This window comes from Perca fluviatilis, chromosome 1, assembly GCF_010015445.1.
Source record: "Perca fluviatilis chromosome 1, GENO_Pfluv_1.0, whole genome shotgun sequence".
Classification (NCBI taxonomy): Eukaryota; Metazoa; Chordata; class Actinopteri; order Perciformes; family Percidae; genus Perca; species Perca fluviatilis.
In genome coordinates this window covers 40,516,453-40,536,532 of record NC_053112.1, presented here as the reverse complement: position 1 = coordinate 40,536,532, position 20,080 = coordinate 40,516,453, and the positions used below count along the sequence as shown (strand labels likewise).

General features: G+C 40.6%; 1 long non-coding RNA gene across 1 annotated transcript in view; it reads right to left on the bottom strand.

Moving 5' to 3' along the window:
* Window positions 1–134: 134 nt before the first annotated feature.
* Window positions 135–20,080, bottom strand: part of LOC120569426 — a 105,665-nt gene continuing 85,719 nt past the window's right edge. Inside the window, exon 3 of the long non-coding RNA XR_005640875.1 lies at window positions 135–2,927. This is a non-coding gene — a long non-coding RNA (uncharacterized LOC120569426). The remainder of the gene's footprint in view (window positions 2,928–20,080) is intronic.

Genomic DNA, 20,080 nt, shown 5'->3' with positions numbered 1-20,080 from the left:
CCAACTCAGAGCAATTCCTTTAATGCCAACCAAGTGTTCCAATCTCTGTAACAGGATTGAATGGTCAATTGTGTCAAATGCAGCACTAAGATCTAGTAAAAACAACTCTAAATCTAATTATATTTAAAAAAAAAGCTCTGTATCTTTGCAGCTATAGCAGAGATACTCGCACTCCAAACATTGCTATGTGTGTCTATTTGTAAGTGTGGCTCGGTGTTTGCATGTGTGAACAATAACAGCAAAAACAGAAAACTATCCACAAAGCAGCAGGCGTATATTTGACGTAATTTTCATCGACACATGGGCTCACACTCAAACTGCACGCGCACGGTACAAGCAGAGGAGTTTGATGTGGTGTGCACCAACATGCAAACGCAGACAAACCCACACACTCACACGCACACACACAAGTGTAGTGAGTGACAGTGCCAGCTCGTGACATTTCTGAGCATGCCATAGGGACGAGTGGTTGAGGGTTGGCGGAGGGCTAAGTGTCTGTCTGTAGGCCTAAGATAACGGCTGTCACCTCCCCGGGCCCTCTCGTCCACAGACACACACACGCACACACACACACAAATACACAAAAACTCACACTCTCCACTTTTTTTTCTCACACCAGTCCAAAATTAAACCATCCATCTGCTGTGACAGTAAATGCTAGTCAGCCGACCATTCAGCAGAGCTCGATATCAATACAGTCCCTCAGTCTCTGTCTCTCTGTTGCACTCTATTGTTGCGTCGTGGAGACGGGAATGGCTTTAACAGTCGGTAGAACTACACAGCCTGTGAATAGAGCTGGCTTATGGCTGTGTTTATGCATTGTGCTGCTCCCCTGTCTTTCAGCCCGAGATCTTTAAAAGTGCTGTGATTATGGCGAGAGCTGATGAAGCATTGTTTTCAGGCAATCAACTTTGGCACATGCGGTGTGTGTGGACTGTCTTTCCTGTGAGCATTCGCAGCGTACCTCTATTATGTCGATGGCTCATTGTGCCACGATGTGCGCAGGTGTGTGTGTGCGTGCGTAGTAACATTTGAGTCGAAACAAGTGGGGGCTAGATAAAGTAGGAGACGTGCAGAGGTCTTTTCACAGAGACAGCAGACACACAACAGCCACCTTTCACTAACGTACTAACCCCTTTTCTTTCTCAGGTAATCACTTTTTCGCATTCAAGCATGAGCAAGAGAGAGAGAGAGAGAGAGAGAGAGAGAGGGATGGAGAGTGAGGGCGAGAGAGAGAATGAACCATTGAAAGAATAATACCAATTTCTGGGCTCCATTGATTTCGACAAATGGTTACACATCATGGCGCGGATGGCACAATAGGGACAATTTCCAACAGAATAAATGCAGAGCAGTTTTGTTTTACATCTGCTGGGGAAATAAAGTATGTGTGTGTGTGTGTGTGTGTGTGTGTCTCTGTGTGTATGTGTGTGAAGTGTAGGTGTGTGCATTATGTGTCTAAATACAGCGTCTGAGTCCAAAAAGAACAGTGACACCTCCTAATCAGCAAAAACAGTGCATCTCTCTTCCTCTCTTTTAGTGGGCATGTGTGTGTGTGTGTGTGTGTGTGTGTGTGTGTGTGTGTGTGTGTGTTATTGTGTGTGCCTGCCTTTGCATTACCAAGCAGTTCCATTTGTCAGTGATTGTAATTAGGGGGGGAGAGGGGGTCAGGAGCAAAGCAACCCAGAAACAATCAGACTCTCATTTGTGTGTCTTGTGTGTGTGTGTGTGTGTGTGTGTGTGTGTGTTTATTCATGTGTATGTGTTTGTGCGTGTGAGATTGTATGCATGCTAACACATGTGTTGACATCCAGTAGGAATCCATTTTTAAGCCAAGGCCACTCTACCTCTCTCAATTTGTCTCCCTAGCCGCAATCAGCGATCACTCCGCAGGCACGTTCTTTTTCCCACCATCCCTCCTTATTAATCCACGTCCCGTCCGTCCTTATCTTTCATCCCTCTTCTCCTCCCCATTTCATTTTGACTTCCTTAGCTCTATGAATACAGGGCTGTCTAAGAACTCTCAGGTGGTTCAAGTCCATTACTTTGGGAGATAGAAAAACACTGCTGAGGTGTTCTGATTGAGGCCTATAAAAATTCATAAGCTGTGGAATAAGGCTAGAGATAAAAAAAAAAAAAAAAAATGCAGCTGTGCGGATGAAGGGAGGAGTGGTGTATATGGGTGTTCATGTGTGGATGTGTGTGAATTTGTCAAGTGTTTATGAAGAAAGACGGGAGGCGAGTAAAGAGAGCGAGAGTGATAAATGCTTGGTGATCCCATGAGCCTTTTAGCTCTTTAAATTACCTCCATGCTTTTCTCCTCCTGGTATTTTCCTCCTTCCCTTCAGTTTAATAATACGTTGCATGTATCCTCACACCCTGCTTAAGTCTATTGTCCATATTTTCCCTTATTTTCCACCCCACCTCCACGCACACATTACACACTGAACTACTTTCTGTAGGCAGCTATCTTCTTTTCTTTAGCGAGTTGCTGCTGATAAAACAGAATATTCCCTACTGGTTTTTTATGGTTGTGAAGGCACTTACTGAAGATTATCAGACGCTGACACACGCATTTGCACGTACACGTACACGTACACACACACACACACACACACACACACACACACACACACACACACACACACACACAACACCTGCTACTTTCGGTTTCTCCCTGCCTCTTCTTAAAACACACAAACACACGCATGGAGTACATTAAGAGTGGTGGATCGATAAGGGGCAGAGGTCAATAGAGAACGCGCTCTGACTGGAAAAACTCTGATTTCACTGGGAGATAGAGACCGGCTCAGTGCTACCCTATCTCCTTTACCTCTCTTCGTTCTTCTTCCTCTTCCTTTTTCTCCCCCTCCTCTACAGTAGACTTATCCCTCAGCTCAGCCGCCTGGGAAAGATATTCACAAAGGCTGTAAAGAAAGAAGGAATGAAAGCGGGGAGAGAGAATGCCTTCGTTTAGCTGGCAAAAGCAAGTCAAAACAACAAAATACCAGCCTAGTTAGAGGGAGCACACCTGTTCTTTTACCATACAAGATGACAATATGACTGCATGGTTACATACTGTAACCCTAACTCTGTGAACACAGGTGGACTCCTCTAACAGGTTTGTTAAGCCATGGTTGCTTTTATTGATGAAATGAAAACTTGCCTTACAGCACAGCTATCAGAGTGAGCCTGGTGAATTATGTAAGGGCTGTCATTATAAAAAGAGTAGCAATGAGCAAAGGGCGGTTTCACACCAGTAGTTCGGTAGACTCGGTGTGATTCGGAGGTTAAGTTGCAACATTTTTGTTAGAAAATGTCTATATGTGCAATCAACTGGCTGTTTGCTGTAACAGTTACAGTTACTTCCTGCTGCCTGACACAGCCTGTTCTCATGAACCATACTTTCAAAAAGCTATGAAAAGATAAGCACAGTAATTTCTAGTTAGTTTTTTTTGCTTTGCGCACCACATTGACTGCTGCTGTATAAGAAAGTGGCTGGCCACTTAGGGAGGTGGTTGGGGTGATGGGTGGGCATTAACACACAGGACTTTCAAGCCAGGGAGTGGAGTTCGTGTCCCAGGGAAAACAAAAGACTTTCACCCAGGAAATGCGTGTTTCTTGGGAGTGTTTTAATACAAACCACAATCTTTTTTCCTAAACTTAACTAGTTGTTTTGCTCACTTTTTGCAAATTGTCATTTGGTTCGGTTCGCTTTCACACTGCACTTTGTCAAACGTGGCAAACATAGTGAACAAATGTCACATAGTGGAAACGGGCGCTGTCTATTGCAGTGTTTCCTTTAGGAATTTTTTTAGCAGTGGGGGCAGGTCCGAACACCCCCCCCCCCCCATGAAATGGAACTGACACAAACAAATATATTTATTCACCTCTATTCACACACACAATGAGGCATATTTTCAGTTGTGATTGAACTGTATTTTTTGAGTTACTATATAGGCCAACTTTGATCTCAAGCATTCTGTAGCAAATAACAATAAACCCACTATTAATTACATTATCTTAATGCAGTGTAACTACTTCAGCATGTAAATAATGCACCTAAAATACAAACGTTTTCTGACATGCACTCTAACAATGCAGCCCTATTTCTATTTCTGATACCGTGGGGGGCAGAAATGTTGCCATGGGGGGCCGCCACGGTCAAATCAACATAGAGGAAACACTGCTATTGGACATAATATCAGAGTGAAACTTGCCGACACTTCTGGTCTCAGAAATAATGAAGCAACGCAGAATTTATAACGTCTTGGCTTTTCTGGTTCTGCTTTAAAGAGAACCGAGTGAAGGAGAGGCCCTGATGAGAGAGAGAGAGAGAGAGAGAGAGAGAGAGAGAGAGAGAGATGATGTGTTGACAAGCAATGTATGGTCATAATAGGTTATGGATGTGGAAGTTATCATCCCTTATATAAGTTTGTAAATTGTGTGTAAGTTTGAAATTGCAGGCCAGTAAATGCTCTGTTTTTGGTTCATTTCCTGTATTTGGGTCGGATTGCTTTGCTATCTGAAGTTAACCGAACTCTGGTTCACTTGGAACTCTTAGTTTTCAAGGGGACCAGAGTTTGGTTGTTTGGTCCACACCAGAGTTTGAATGAGCTTTCACACCACCCCAAATGAACTGCTATCCAGGGTTTGGTTAAAACGAAGCAAACAGCTCAGCTGTGAAAGCAATGTTAGATACTGTCAACTAAAGCAGCCACACTATGATAGTTGGTTTAGTCTATGGTGCCGATATAAGTGTGTGTAAATAACAGTGACAACTACTGTAAAACGAATTTACGTATGATGGGATTGCATATACACAGGCGGTGGAGACTATGACATTATTTACTGTAAACATACACTTAGCAAAGATTGCACAGAAAGCAGGGAGTGAGATTAATAAACTATACAGCAGAGTCAGAGCCGACAAGTGGATGCCAGTATTTAGCTGGAACGCTGTAGTGGCAAGCGACAACAATAGAACATGAACAACAGTAGCTGTAGTTGTTGCAATGTGAGCTGTAAAGCTGCAATGATGGAAATTAAATCTTTCAGCACTAACCGTGTCCTGTTTCCTCTTTCCGAACCCAATCCAGGCCCCTATCGTGGCCCAGGCATACCAGGTTGGGGGCCAGGCTGGGATCCATGGACATCCAATGGTAATTGACTATTTTCCAATTTATTTTAGATTGACTCAAGAGCAAAGCTTTGAAGGAAACTATTCCTATTTTTGTATTGATTCTGACTAATAGGTGATGCTAACTTTGGACTTGGCAACTCTGTTTAGACTGTCAAGAAAGCTGGGCAAACAGCTTGAGCATCCTAAAGCTTTTCAAATAAAACATTTAAAATGCTTGTGTCTGAGTCCAACTGAAAGCACGCACAGGAATTAGCCCCCTGGATTAGGTTTTGTAAATAATTGCACATAGACCTTCTGGGATAACTTGCCAGTGCAGGCAGTTGGTTTGGTGGTTAGCGGGAAGGTTGCTAAAGTTTATTCAATACTACTACTACTACAATAGCTAATCCAGGACGCTAAAATTCTGTTTACTTTCGATCTGGTTTAGAGACTTGTCCCCTCAATGTTTGAGTCCACGTTTCCTGAATCTCCACAATGGAGTTGGAGTGCAAAGTTGGACAATACCAAAGGACACAATTATGACCCAGGTTGACAAATTTTATAATGTTAACAAAAAATTGCGTTGCATTATTTAGTTTTTAATTGGATTATAAACTGTTATGGAATTAAATCATTTGTTGGTCAGAGTTTACCGTGAGCCACTTCACTCACTGTAGATCTTCTGTTTTGCTTGTGCTCAGCTACGAAGTTTTCATGTCGTGAATTAGAACAGTGGTTACCAATGTGGGATCCTTGAGATTGTTCCGGGGGGTCTCCAGCAAAAAGGGGAACTATTTATTTTCACTATAATTCCATACATTAGTATAACACAATGACAGAATGTATGACTATTAAGGTCATTTAAGACATCTAAAAGCAAAGATCCTATCAGATGGGGGACCATGGGACAAAATCTTATCAAATGGGGGTCTGTCGTCTAATGTGTGTAAGTTAAGGAGTCCTTGATATGAAAACGTTTGGGAACCACTTAATTAGAACACGTCTATATGTGCAATCAACTGGCTGTTTGCTGTAACAGCCATATCTCAGTCTTCCTGCTGCCTGACACAGCCTGTTCTCATGAACCATACTTTCGAAAAGCTATGAAAAGATAAGCACAGTAATTTGTATGATTTCCAGTTTGTTTTTTTGCTTTGCGCACTACATTGACTGCTGCTGTATAAGAAAGTGGCTGGCCACTTAGGGAGGTGGTTTGGGTGACACGCAGGACTTTCAATCCAGGCAGTGGAGTTCGTGTCTCGGGGTAAACAAAAGACTTTCACCCAGGAAATGCGTGTTTCTTGGGAGTGTTTTAATACAAACCACAATCTTTTTCCTAAACTTAACTAGGTTTTTTGCTCACTTTTTCTTGCCTAAATTTAACCGTAATATCTGCCGGAATGACCGGCAGGTCGCGGTGCTCTGTGCCCTGCTCACAGTCACCTATTCTCGGGTAAATGAACCACCAACAACGACCGGCAGCTCACGGTGCTCTGTGCCCTGCTCACAGTCACCTATTCTCGGGTAAATGAACCACCAACAACGACCGGCAGCTCACGGTGCTCTGTACCCGGCTCACAGTCACCTATTCTCAGGTAACTGAACCAACAACTACCGCTGATCTGACGGAGCACCATGCGGAGCACCGCAGCCGGTGTCATGGAGCTCTTTAGCGGCTAAACACATCTACTAACTGCCGCTGATATGACGAGCTGTGACAGAGGTCTGTAGCCGCGTCACGGCGCTCTGTAGCGGCTTAAACAGCTAGCTACTGCCGCTCTGTTGCACGGAGCTCTGTAGCCGATGTCACGTGACCATAGTTTTTGTATGACATCATACGTTTTAGTGTGCGTAACCTTTCGTACGATATCATACGAAGGCGTTCATGAGAATGTGTTGCCTGACATTATGCAGACGCCGTCGTTTTTATTGACCACCACGTTACAGAAACCCCCCTCTTTTGATACTCCTTTTCTGTCTCCATCCCTTCCTCCTTCTCTGTCACCTCCTTCTTTGTCCCTCTACAGCATTGGGATCACGCCATCTGGATTTGACACACACATTTGTTTAGTCTCCATTGTGCTAAGTGGATTCATGCGGAATAAAGATTGCCTGTAATATATCGAAAGGGAGTGGGATGTGCAGGGGGAGGTAGGGCGAGAGAAAGGCAGAGGAAGAGGAACTGAAGAAGCAGAGAGATTGATGATTGATCCAGATAGACCGCACTAAAGCAGTGACAATAAGAGAGTGAAATAGAGAGTAAGGAGAGAGAGAGAGAGATGACAAAACATATGCTGCTCTGTCTACACCATCAATCTAAAGTTGTGAGCTCACCTGGAAATTCTCAAGCATTAGCGTGCTTGTGTCGGTGTGTGTGTGTGTGTGTCTGTGTGCGTGTGTGCGTGTGTGTGTGTGTGTGTGTGTTTGTGTGTGAGAGAGAGTGACTGGCTATGACTATGATGAGTTTCCTCACAACCAATATACATATTCAGAGAAAGCGCACCACTCCATCATCTCTTTTTTTTTTTCCTGTGTTCCTCAGATCAGTGCCTGAGCTGGCGTTGATGTGTGACGCCCGTGTGCACAAGTGTGTCTTTTTGACTGTTTTTGTGTATGTATGCATGCAATGGAACCACAGCACCTACAGAATCAATAACGCAAACATGCAATCATGAATGCCGTCAGAAATGGAAAAGAAAAAAAAGAAAAACAAAACACAAGTGGTGCAGGATTTACTGTAGCTCCATCACTGGGATGGATGTGATGATATACACAATCACCACAATGTAAATCACCTTCAACCAAATCTGGCACCCTATGATCCGCCACAGTCATTTCACACAAAACGTACTGGGGCTGCATTTAGGTTCAGCAAACTTCAAGGAGAACAGTGAGGGCAAAACAACATCACCGATTTGTTTTAACCCAATATTCTCTGTCTAGCTCAGCTAAAAACACGGGATCTTCAGCGCGTTACCGTGTCGTTCACTATTGATAAACTTCACCTGTTCAACTGGCTTTACCGGTTTAGATAGTAGGCGACTGTCCGGCTATTATCACAGACATGTGAACCAACTACAGACACTTGCCTTGCGAATGCACTCACAACAGTGCACTGCTGGGAATGAATAGTGGAAACAATGGAATGGATATTACGCCTCATTTTAAACAAACAGGAAAAACTGACGTATGAAACTGAGAGATTCATTTATTTAATCAAAGGTGCAGGAACGCCGTTCTGGATCGTTCCGGCCCACATTAACCCCTGCCTTCATCCCACGAAGGATCGCTAGAGAAGACTCTCAAAGTGACATTAGAAGAGAGGACATAGTTAAAGAAATTCTGGTTACACTTTACTTGAAGGTATCTACATAAAAGTGACATGACACTGTCATGAACGTGTCATAAACATTATAAACAATTCATAAATGTTTATGACATAACGCTACTTGTGTCTTTCGGTTATTGTCATGACAAGTTATGGTTATGGTTATGGTTAGTGTTAGGGTTAGTGTTCATGTGTCATGACAGTATCACGTGTTCATGACAGTCATGTCACTCTTATGTAGATACCTTCAAGTAAAATTGTTACCGAAAGTCCAAACAAAAAGTAGTAAATGTACAAATTGAATGGTTAAGTTTTTTTTTCTTCCAATAAATACAAATGATATTTTCCAAGCTAAATATGCTTGTTTATGTAGTAAGGGGCTTTGCACTATATTTTACAGTCAATACACTATGTTCCCCAGAACAGTACATTATCCAAACACTATTCTTCAATGCACGGCACATTTAATTTGGAGATAACATACCCCATTGACTTTGTGCAGCCGTGTCAGAGAAGAAAAAAAAATCCCCCCCTTTAACACCCATTTGTCTTTCTGTGTCTCTATGTAGAAGCCAATGAGCCCTAATATGTTAAACCAATAATGATGAAGAACGAAAAGAAAACAGTCTTAAATCAAACTGCTGTAGTGAGCTAAAAACCTTCCTTTTGATCAAAATCCATAATAATGGTCGATTAAAAATGACTCAGCTAGTTATGTTTTCATTATAGAAAAGAGACGAAGGGGAGAGAAAAAAAGTGAGGGGTAAACGAAGGAGAATAAGAAGGAAATCTATCATAATTAAGCGACAGCATAAAGAATGGAAATGTGTGTCTTTTTATAGATGACTACTAATTGAGGAGAGAGCACAGAGCCGATTCTGCTGCATATTAGCTTTTAATTATGCCTAAACGAAAGCAAAACACACATACATAAGTAAATGCACGTGCGCGCGCACACACACGCACACACACAGAGAAAGGCTCTGGCTCGAGCTTTTACTCACATTCCACACTCTTGTTCACACATACTTTGTTCAAGGTTTTCAGTCCCTAGGCGGCCTCATAGTTTTTAGTGTGAGCCCGTCCCTGGCGAGATCATTACTTTACTTTGGAGACTTGCACGCTCAGAATCTTAACCAGCTCATTATTGAGTATACCAATGTTTAATAGCATAATTATTACATATTTCATACCGCTTGCTGATGGAAAATTTATCTGAAGTGTGCTGCAATTTTATATGCTTGAGGGTCCACTCTTGATGCAAGCTGACGTTTGTCAGCTTCTATTATATATTTGGGCCTAACACGTCAAACTGCATCTGCTGAGAAGAACACCATCAACACCAGATAGAGATTAATTAATTCATGTGACAAGATGGTACAGCAGCATCTGCTGAGGAAGACAGTGATCGGCAGCAAAGGGGTTTCATGATTTCAATTTAACAACTGGACTGACTGATGATTTCAGTTGTTCATGCCTGTGAACATTCACCAAGACAGCTAGAAGAAAAAGACAAGGTTGTGGTCAAGAATCCAAAAAAAGTGCATTTTCACTGAAGGGAGGACATGTCAAGATGGAAAAATCCCAGTTTACAGCTGACCCATGTCTTGGCTGGTTTTACCAAGGGCACTCATCATTCACTTCATCTGCATATAAAGTATTTCCTTATCTAGCGGACGGCAGCCAGTGAACCGCGACCTGCCCTGAGGTATATGATGTACACAAAGGCACGGACTTCTTCTCTCTCTCTTTCTTTATCACTTCCATTCTCTCTCTCTCTCTCTCTCTCTCTCTCTCTCTCTCTCTCTCTCTCTCTCTCTCTCTCTCTCGAGTTATTGTCAACCATCAGACGCCCCTCTGCCTGGATTAGCAGTCTGTTATGAGAGCCCAGAAGGCTATAATGGCGGTTAAAATGATATGCAGCTAGCATGCCACCTAACTGGGCCGCATTCGTTCAACATTGCTCACTAAATCCAGGCTAGGTGACATTAGCCGGCTAAAATGATTTTGTCAGTAAGCTCAACTCGGTTCCTGAAATGCAACTGGACAATTGATTTGTCCAGATCATATATTGGATAATAGCACACTTTTATATATATATATATATATATATATATTAGCGTAGCCATGAGCAGCACTCATATAATCGGTCACATGGTAATCACATAGTTGCACTCTTATGATTGGCTGGAATAGCGCTATGACTACACAGCGATGGTTAATTTGAGACTGGCAAATATCTGTAAAATATGCACACAAAAGAAGAAAAAAAATACATTGATGAAATAAAATAAAAAACAAAATAATATTTTTATTTATTTTGCCTATCTATACAGTTGTCAGTGTATCCATGCGTATATATGTGTTCATATATATTCCATCTAAAGGGACATCCTGGTTGAATAAAGGTTGAATAAAATATAAGTTAAAACAAGTTTTATGATCTCATGTAAAAAATGGCTTATAATTTAATTAAAATTGATTAAATCCAAGTGTATAGAATTCATGCATCTAATGGAGCTCAGCGTAAGTTCTTTCAGGAAGACTTCAAATGTCCTTTTTTCATCACTCCTATATGATCAGCTGTTCCATGGCATTCACTTGTCAATGAATCAGATTCAGCTGTTTCATTGTTAGTTAAACCAATCAGATTCAGCCAGGTATCACAAGCCAATCACAGCATGACATCCTGTTTGAAATCTGCTTTCTCCTCTGCGGTTGTCAGTTGTCGTTTCTGGACTAGAGTGCGTCCCGCCTCCTCCCCTTCAACCACCGGTCGTCTCACCCACGTACACCGGGTGTCGTCAGTTACTTGGCACTCTCGATTGGTCCCTGTGCACCTTCATCACCACCACCAGTGTCTGGACTCCATCGGGGGATACGTTTGGGTTTCACTACACCTTTTATAACATATGGATTCGATGGAGTCTAATCTCCAGAGACTTTACACATTTCGTATTTTGTCTGTACAATAAATATGTTCATATCTGCAAGGAAGTCTCTCCTGATTGAAATACATTTATTACATATTCCATTTCCAAATGACAAAACAGAAACCAACTTTTAGTTTTGTCTTAGTTTATCATGTTTCGTCGTAGTAGCCCAAACTGTATTAGGATTGGTTGAATGTTGGCAACATCATCCCACCCACCTAATTCTTTGCATTTGGATCACAGCTTGGGTCTTTAACTTTAAAGAACAAGGTGGTGGATTGGGATGCAAATTAAAACTATATCTTTAAAACCAAAGGCTTATTTTGGGTATGTTATTGAAATGAATAAGAATGCATGTGGTAGTAAAATTGATACAAGTCACACTGTCAGTTTATTTACAATATATAATGATGCCAGTTTTCGTTTGGACATGGAATTAGCGCCCCCGACGTGATGATGAACGCACAATGGTAGCAGCATTTAAACACTTCCAAGGCCATGCCTTAATAAAGGACTGAATACAATTGTTCTCTCTCGGTCTCTCCACTTGACTGTTCAAAGGTAGCATTCACTGTTAAAACCCATCTCCAGCCCAGTAGTACTAAATCAACTCTGCGGGTGTGTCATGTTTTCAATTTAAAAATGCATGTGCTCCACCCACACTACCATCCGTCCTCACACACACGCACACACACACACACACACACACACACACACACACACACACACACACACACACACACACACACACACACACCATAGCTATTACTGATGCTTAGAGTGGAAGCATCCTTTTCAATAATACACTTACATTTGGTAGAGGGACCATAATTTACAGCCCATACATAAAAAATTGTCAGGTACCCAAATTAATCCTTAGTGCTCTCTGCTTCCATTCGGCCCAGTCCATTAATCATGCTACTGATAAACACAGGCATAATCTGATTGTGTAATAAGGTGCTAGTATGCACTGAATAGCACATGCATGTAAAATCACCCACACGAAACTGCACGCTTACACGTGCTCGTATACACATAATACTTGACCCCCTTGTGCAGACACGATGAACAGCAATGGACAGAACAATTGTGGCATTCATAGCTGTTCAAGCACACTGCTGAAAATGAACACAAAAGGTTAAGTCAACGACCTTCTGGAAGATCCACCAATGTATCAATAGAATGTTGTTTCAATAATGAACCTCCTACACACAACAGTGAATGGAGGGCTGACAGAGCAGGCGGTTTTTAGCAGAGTGACTCTCCATGCTATGTTATAGAGCAAGGTTGGAGCATGAAAGCCATAAAATCTGTAGCATTTCAAATAGCAAAGTTTCGTAGCAAAATGAATTCACCTCAATCAATCGTTACGATCAGTTGGTTTCAGGTTCGCAAAATGAATCTGAGCTGGGACAGACTAGCGCTTGCGTGTTTCCAGTTAGCTAGCATGTGCCAACAATTGGTGCTAATTTAGCAACTTTCCCTCTAGATTTGGCGACATTTAAGACCCATTAGCGATTTATTTTTATTTAAAATAAGTTTTGCCTGACTTAATTTCTGGGATTTTAAAGAGGAGTCAGAGCTGGGTTTGAAAGATGTTTTTGCCATACAAGTGTACTTGTTCTTAAATATGAAAGAAAAAGGATGTGGGGAAGGCATTTGGTCAGTTTTATACCTAAAATAGATATTATGAAATTTCCAATTCTCACAGATTAACTAAAGAACAGATTGTGCATCATCCCCCATGATCCAGACTCACTATTTGTCTGATTATAATGCCAAATGTCTTTAATCAGGAAGATGTGACTGTCTTTCTAATCAGTTTTTTCTTTAATCTGTTTATTATTTTCCTTGACAGGGAACCAAGTGTGTGTGTGTGTGTGTTCTTGTGCGTGCATGAAGTGTAGGGGAATGGGAGCTGATGAAGTTATCACTGCCACAGACTTGCAGCAAAGGAGTGATGAGGAGGCACAGAAAACAGGCAAAGTGGTAATAAACCATCAAAATGATTCATTTTATGTATTTATCTATTTATTTAACTATACTTGCAATGGTTAGAATTATCACTGGGCCATCTGTAATAAACCAGGGGTCAACAGGGTAAGTGTTAGGTTAGGTTTAGTCTGGATCAATGAAAGTACATTTTCAGGATAAAGCTGGATGTCCGCTTTCAGTGTGATGCCTTTCTTAAAATTCCTTCGCTATGGGAAACACCAACGCATTTTGAGCTACACTATGAAAATGGCAAGTTTTTGAAGAACATTCCGATCGTGCAATAAGGCATGCCTTCTTGGTTCTTTTTGGGAATGATTGTAAATATTGACAAAGAATATGTTTACGTAGGGCTCGGCGATATGGAGAAAATCAGATCTCACGATATTCTTGACCGAATACCTCGATATCGATATTGTGGCGATATTCTAGGGTTTAGATAAATAATCATCAATAATGTGGACATAATGTCTAAGTGAGGAAAAGGCAAATGATAGAACAGCTAGAACAGTCTGGTAAGTTCAGAAAAGTACATCACTTTACTGTAATGCAGCCTTTCAAACAAGTAAAAGACACCACTTATGCCATATTACAATATCCAAAATCTAAGACGATATCTAGTCTCATATCACGATATCGATAGAATATCGATATATTGTCTAGCCCTATGTTTACTGCATGTTTCTGCACTACAATGGTACAGTTACCACACTGCACATAGCAGTACATATTGTACATATCTGTCTATATGGTTCACTGAATAACCATATTTATTCTGTTTTTCTTATAATAATACACTGCATATATCTATATTATTCTGACTACTATTATAATGTTACTGCTACTACATTGCACATATCTGTACATGTTGTAACATACATTGTTCATATTACATAGCCACACAATATTCAGTCCCTCCAGAAAAACGTGATCGCATAATTCAATGCATAATCACCCAAAGTCCGCATATTTATGCGGGGCACGCATTTTTTCAAATATGCCGCATTTTTGCCACATAAATTGCAGATTTCCGCGCAAAATATGCGGGGCTTGCATGATTTCATAATTGGGACAGACGGACACATTTTCACACATTTTCGTTGCAAAAAAGTTGAAAAATGTTGGGTTTACTTTTAGCCATTTTCCCCTGTTGCCATGGGAACGTTATGAAGTGACGTAATTACGCGACGTGAACATCATCGAAAAGCAGGGTGTTGGGGAATCACTTTTTTTCTTTTTTTCATCAAACCGCAGTTTTTGCAAGTTCCTGCTGTTTTTGCAAGTTCCCGCAATTTTTGCAAGTTCCCACAATTTCATTGCATAAAATTACATAAATATCCCGCATATTTCATCGTTTTTTTTTTAAGAAAATGTGCCGCATAATCAAGGATTTTTGCCCGCAACAATCACAAAAAAAAACTCTGCATTTTTCTGGAAGGACAGTATATTACTCTAAACCACCTTCTGTAAACCAACTGTACACTACTGTCTACACTGCACTATATTTCTTGTCCTGTCTATACTTGTTTATCACATTGCACTTTTCTGCTCTTTTTGCACTTCTGGTTGGACGCAAACTGCATTTCGTTGTCTTTGTTCATCATCACAATAAAGTTGAATCTAATCTAATGTAATTTACAATCCAACTGGGACGTTTTGGGACCGATTGGTGGGATTTTCTATGGACAAAGTACACACGGCGATACACTGGTTAGAGCAAATGAGGTTTAACCATGTATCCAGCTAATTGAAATAGCTCACGTTAATGTATTGTGTGAACAGTTAACTTCATTTAATATTCTATGTGGCGTTTTATTTAGTGTGGTGCAAATGTTCCACCAAAACACGTTCCTTCCCAAGACTATTTTATTATCGTCTCTGTGTCCGGAGTTTAGCACTACTTCAAGACAATTGTGATTGGTTTAAAGGAATGCAAAGAGCGTTTTTTTCTCCTATCCTAGAATGTATATGTTGTGTAGCCAGACCTTACTTCACAGTGCTGTGGAGATAGGTCTGGCTGCGAGACTAGGTTGGGTTTGCATCCATTTAGAAAGCCATGCACTTACTTTGTGTGATTGAGTTATGAACCAAATAAACTACATAAAAACAGTGTTCATAAATGAATGAGTTTTTGGCTTTGATGGTCTAGGTCAAAATACACAAGTTATCACGGTAGCAATCATTAAAATCTCTCAGAGGAATGGATTCATGTTAGCCTTGATGTCTTGATGTGAGGAGAAACATAAGAAGGAAGCAAGGCAGAGGTGGAGAGGAGGAAGAAATGATGAAATTATTGAAAGTAATGACGAAGTGAGGGCGCAAAGGAGCAGGGCCGGAGTAGCCGAGATGGCAAAAAAAAGAGAGGTAGATAAAGAGGAGGATTAGATATAAAACCTGTGATAAGAATATCAACTGAGATTAAGCCAGGAAGAGGAGTTAAGGAAAGGTAAGAATCAGCCACCTGGAAAAGTTCTGACAAGTGGATGAGAGAATAAGGCTGAGAATAATGAGAAGGTGTAAGTGGAAACGAAAAAGCAGACCGGCTTAGGGAAGAGGTGCTTTGGTTATTTCTGTGTCACCCTGTAATGGGATTTTTCACTGGAACCACTGAGACCAGGCCAGACGAGCACCTATTTCACATGATGAGATTTCACATGGCTGCAATCCCCACTGGAGCAGGTTCTTTCTTCATTCGTTTGATTTTGGCTTTGATAGAAAGAAAAAAAGGTGATTTCTCCCCCGCTCAGTAGGGGAGTTAAGTGGATGATTAAAGTTGAATTCTGTGGAGAATAGGAAGATAAGAAGGCATTGAGACACATGCGCCAAGGTAATATTGGACTTTATTTATTTGATGATTCATTTATCAACTCCACTTGGTGCTATATAGTGTTGTGTTCTTGAGTGTGTGTGTGTGAGTAAGAGAGGCACAGGTAAATAGTGCATAGAAACAGAAAGTGTGTGTGTGTGTGTGTGTGTGTGTGTGTGTGTACAGTACATCAGTAAAGGCTGCATTAAACTGAGTGTCAGGAGAGCGCATTTCCATGCAAACCAACTGATTTATCAATCCAAGCATCTAAATAGAAAGTGACTTTGAGAGTGCATGTCGCAGGTTACACAAACACATTTCCTAAACAAATTTGACATTGCTGTTCTATCTTCAATACTAAAATTCACACCCTCCCCTTCCTGTGTCTCCCTATCCTCTGCTCACAAACACAGACACCTACACACCCGACTTTAAGTCTCTCACTTCAAGAATCAACCTATTCCCTCCCCCCCCTCTCTTACTGCAATAAAAATTGCCTCATGTTTTTCCAGTGCCTCGGCCAAACATTAAGAGTATGAGTTGTCATTATGTTTGATCGCATCAGTATTTTATGTCTAATTGAATTGCTTTGGTGATGTGACACCGCTAAAGAGTCTGCACCTTCACTACTTCAGTGTACATTATGTTGTCTCTTCACCTTCCCAGGATCGCCACTAGATCAGGCCGGAGTATGCTGAGACAGTACATACAAATTGTTTTCTTTCTTTTTTAAATTAAGAGACAATGCAGAGATATATGATCTTTGTACATCTTGTAATAGTTATCCAATGATGTCTTCTGAAAGCTGGTCCTCATGCTTGTTTTCAGGTACTCACAGAGCACTTTAACAAAGCTACAGGTTTGTAGTGTGTGGAATACACCTATTTAATGTCATGATAATGATTTACTTAATCAGACTTAATGAGAGTCTGTTTAGAGTAATGGAAAGGGCATAATAAGGCATCTTGCTACAATGATAAAAAAACAGTAGAAAATTGTGAACCTTTAGTATTTAGTGATGCTTGACTGCAATTGCTAAGCCAGCCCTGCATTACATCTCCCCCACCTTTATGTGAGAGGGATGCCAAGCTACATACACCACTAGGGGATCAATTAAACCTCTCTCTTCTACTCATACACCTCTTCAAATCAGGAGGGGAGGATTTCAAACGGTGTACCCCCTTTCTCCCCCTCTCCTAACCCAATTAAGACCATCTTCAAAAGAGTGTGTTAACACCTTCAGCGGGGGTAAAGACGTAGCTTCTCTCCTGAACCGTGGTATGGTCTTCCATGCTTCTTATTCCAGCCACTGAGGGGGGAGTCTTACAATATAGGGAAATGAGGCTGAAGGGAATGCGAGCAAAGCCATAGTTCTGAGAGAGAAGGCTGGTGAGCTCTGCTTCTGTATTTGGGTTTGTGTTTCAGTAATGTCACAAAAAATCATGGACAGCCTCTGCAGGAGTCCCATCAGGCATAATTTTAAAAAAGAGTTTGGAAATGTTGCTGTTGTGGCTGGAACTTATGGAGAATGTCCTTAATAAAATGGTTTTTGTATTGTTTTTTAAATTTGTCATTCGGATATTTTTTCATATATACTGTATATATATTCACAGTGAAAATCCAAATGGACAATTACATTTTCTGAGGATGTTTTGCATGACTACAAGCGTGTGACAGACATGTGACAAGTGCCATTTTTCAGCGTATAGTCCAAAAAAAAATTTTCAGCTCCAACACTCAAATCCTACCAGATCTGAACAATGAAGGTTTTGTTCGGTTCAATAGTTACGACTCCCACGCAGTTTCACAGGGCTCCTGTCTAATGCTCACATGCTCACATGAAGTTTACAATAAGAACGATTACCAGAGTTACAACTTGCAGGCATTACATGCCATCAAACTGAAGCTAGAGACAATATACACACTGAATAATAGTCACCATTGTTGGTATCTATCATATTATGTTGTTCAATGGCAAATGGGGATCAATAATGTTATTGAAGTTAACTGAATGTTGCTGGTTGTGATTTGGAAATTAGCAAATTAGCATTAAGCAGTTACCTTGAATGGAGTTCTTTTGCTGACAAAAGCTACCATTGTTTACATTTTGTATTATTAATACATTATAATAATTATTAAGTATTAATGCCATGTCAAAGATATCGGAGAGTTCCGAAAATTAAGATTTCCAGTCATGGTCATTGACATGAACTGCAGGGGAGAACTGTTAAATACTGCAATTTTCATGAAGTAAGAAATTTCTTTTAATTGTGTTGAAATAACAAGATGCTCAAATTTGAGTGGTGGGGAAGTTGTCCTTTAACTCAGTATCATTTATCGTTTTTCAGAAAGATTAATGAGAAAAACCCTTGATGAAAAATAGTAGTTACAAGAAGTAACTCCTGTTCTATGAGTATGTGCTTAGCTGAGGCTAGTCTAACAGAAGCTAGCTTGTAAACGTGGCAGGATTTCTGCTGTCTTTCTCATCCCATGTCACAGATACAGACAAAGATTGGATTTGAATACAACCGTTGACATTGACTGTCAGGTCCCACAGTAAGGTTTCAAGCACATTTTAGCACTCTAACTCTGGCTGCTGTTCAAAGCAGCATGCTAGCTAGCTAAAGCGCTAGAAAGAAAAAAGACTACTGGGTAAATCCTGCTCCCAATTATTGTTGTTTGTGTACAGTCAGCAAGATAATAGTATTTTGTCCATTGTTGTATGGTTGATTAGAGTAGCTAAAGTTACATTAGCTACTAGTGGCAGCTAGTTAGCACAGCGAGCCCTCCCTTTAAATTTTATTTTATTTTATTTTACACAAGCCAATACACAAAACAAGACGAGTGAAGGAAAACTAGTAAGATGACAGAACAAAGTACTAAATATATATATCGACTGAAGTTTTACATCAAAATAACTGCAAGTACTCTGTTAATAATTCCTGACTTTAGATTTAAAACCTCTGAAAGCATAATAGACACACTCAAACCTACTCACTGCCACATCCACTCCTTTCACAGTAGTTTTCTTCAGGACATATGAGTATTGAAGCCCTGCAGGTACACCTTGTGCCAAAATAATTAAAATGTCACTAGTTTTCTATTGAGTTTAATCTTTGAAATAAAGCTTTGGAATTATATAAAGTTTACATTCAGATCATTTTTTTCTTGCTTAACTCGGCTCCCTCTCACCACTACCTTTGTGAGTGTAAAAGAAAACTCGGAGGCAAATTCTCAAAGGGCCATGTAAATTACTTGTGCGGTCGATGTGTGCAATGGGCCATTCACATACAAGATTTATACCTTTGGTAGTCTTAATTATGTCTGCCTTTTATTTGCTCTGTAAAGCAAGAAGCACAGAAGCCTGTAACAAGCCTACTATAATAAATCTGCAGGATGGGATTGGTGGGTTTAGACCTTGCCAGTTGCCTTCTCTATCCTTTGCCTTTCTTTCACTCTCACCTCTTCATTTCTTCACTCTTGTACAATTTCTCTCTTTATCAGCGTTTAATACAGCTTTCTTGAAAAGTGTAGATCTCCGAATGCAAATGAACAGACTCCATAGGAGTAAATGTCATTCTTATATGAGGCTCCTTTTTCAACTATAAAGGTCAATATTGTATTTTAATAACGGCAAAACAACGAATTATCCGTGCATTTATATGGAACTAAGCTTTAGGAGCTTTCCATCTTTACTCTCCTCCCTGTTACGGTGCATTCGGAGATCGACTCTTTTTGACCGGCAAGATGGCGGATAGCGGAAACAACAACTGCTAAAGTGAGTTGTTCAAAACCTCAGTGCCCCTAGCACTCCCATTCAAAAGGCTATTTGACCTAAAACGAGAATACGGTTAATCTTAAAAATTGTGTTTCCGTCCTAATTATGCTTTTAAACGAAT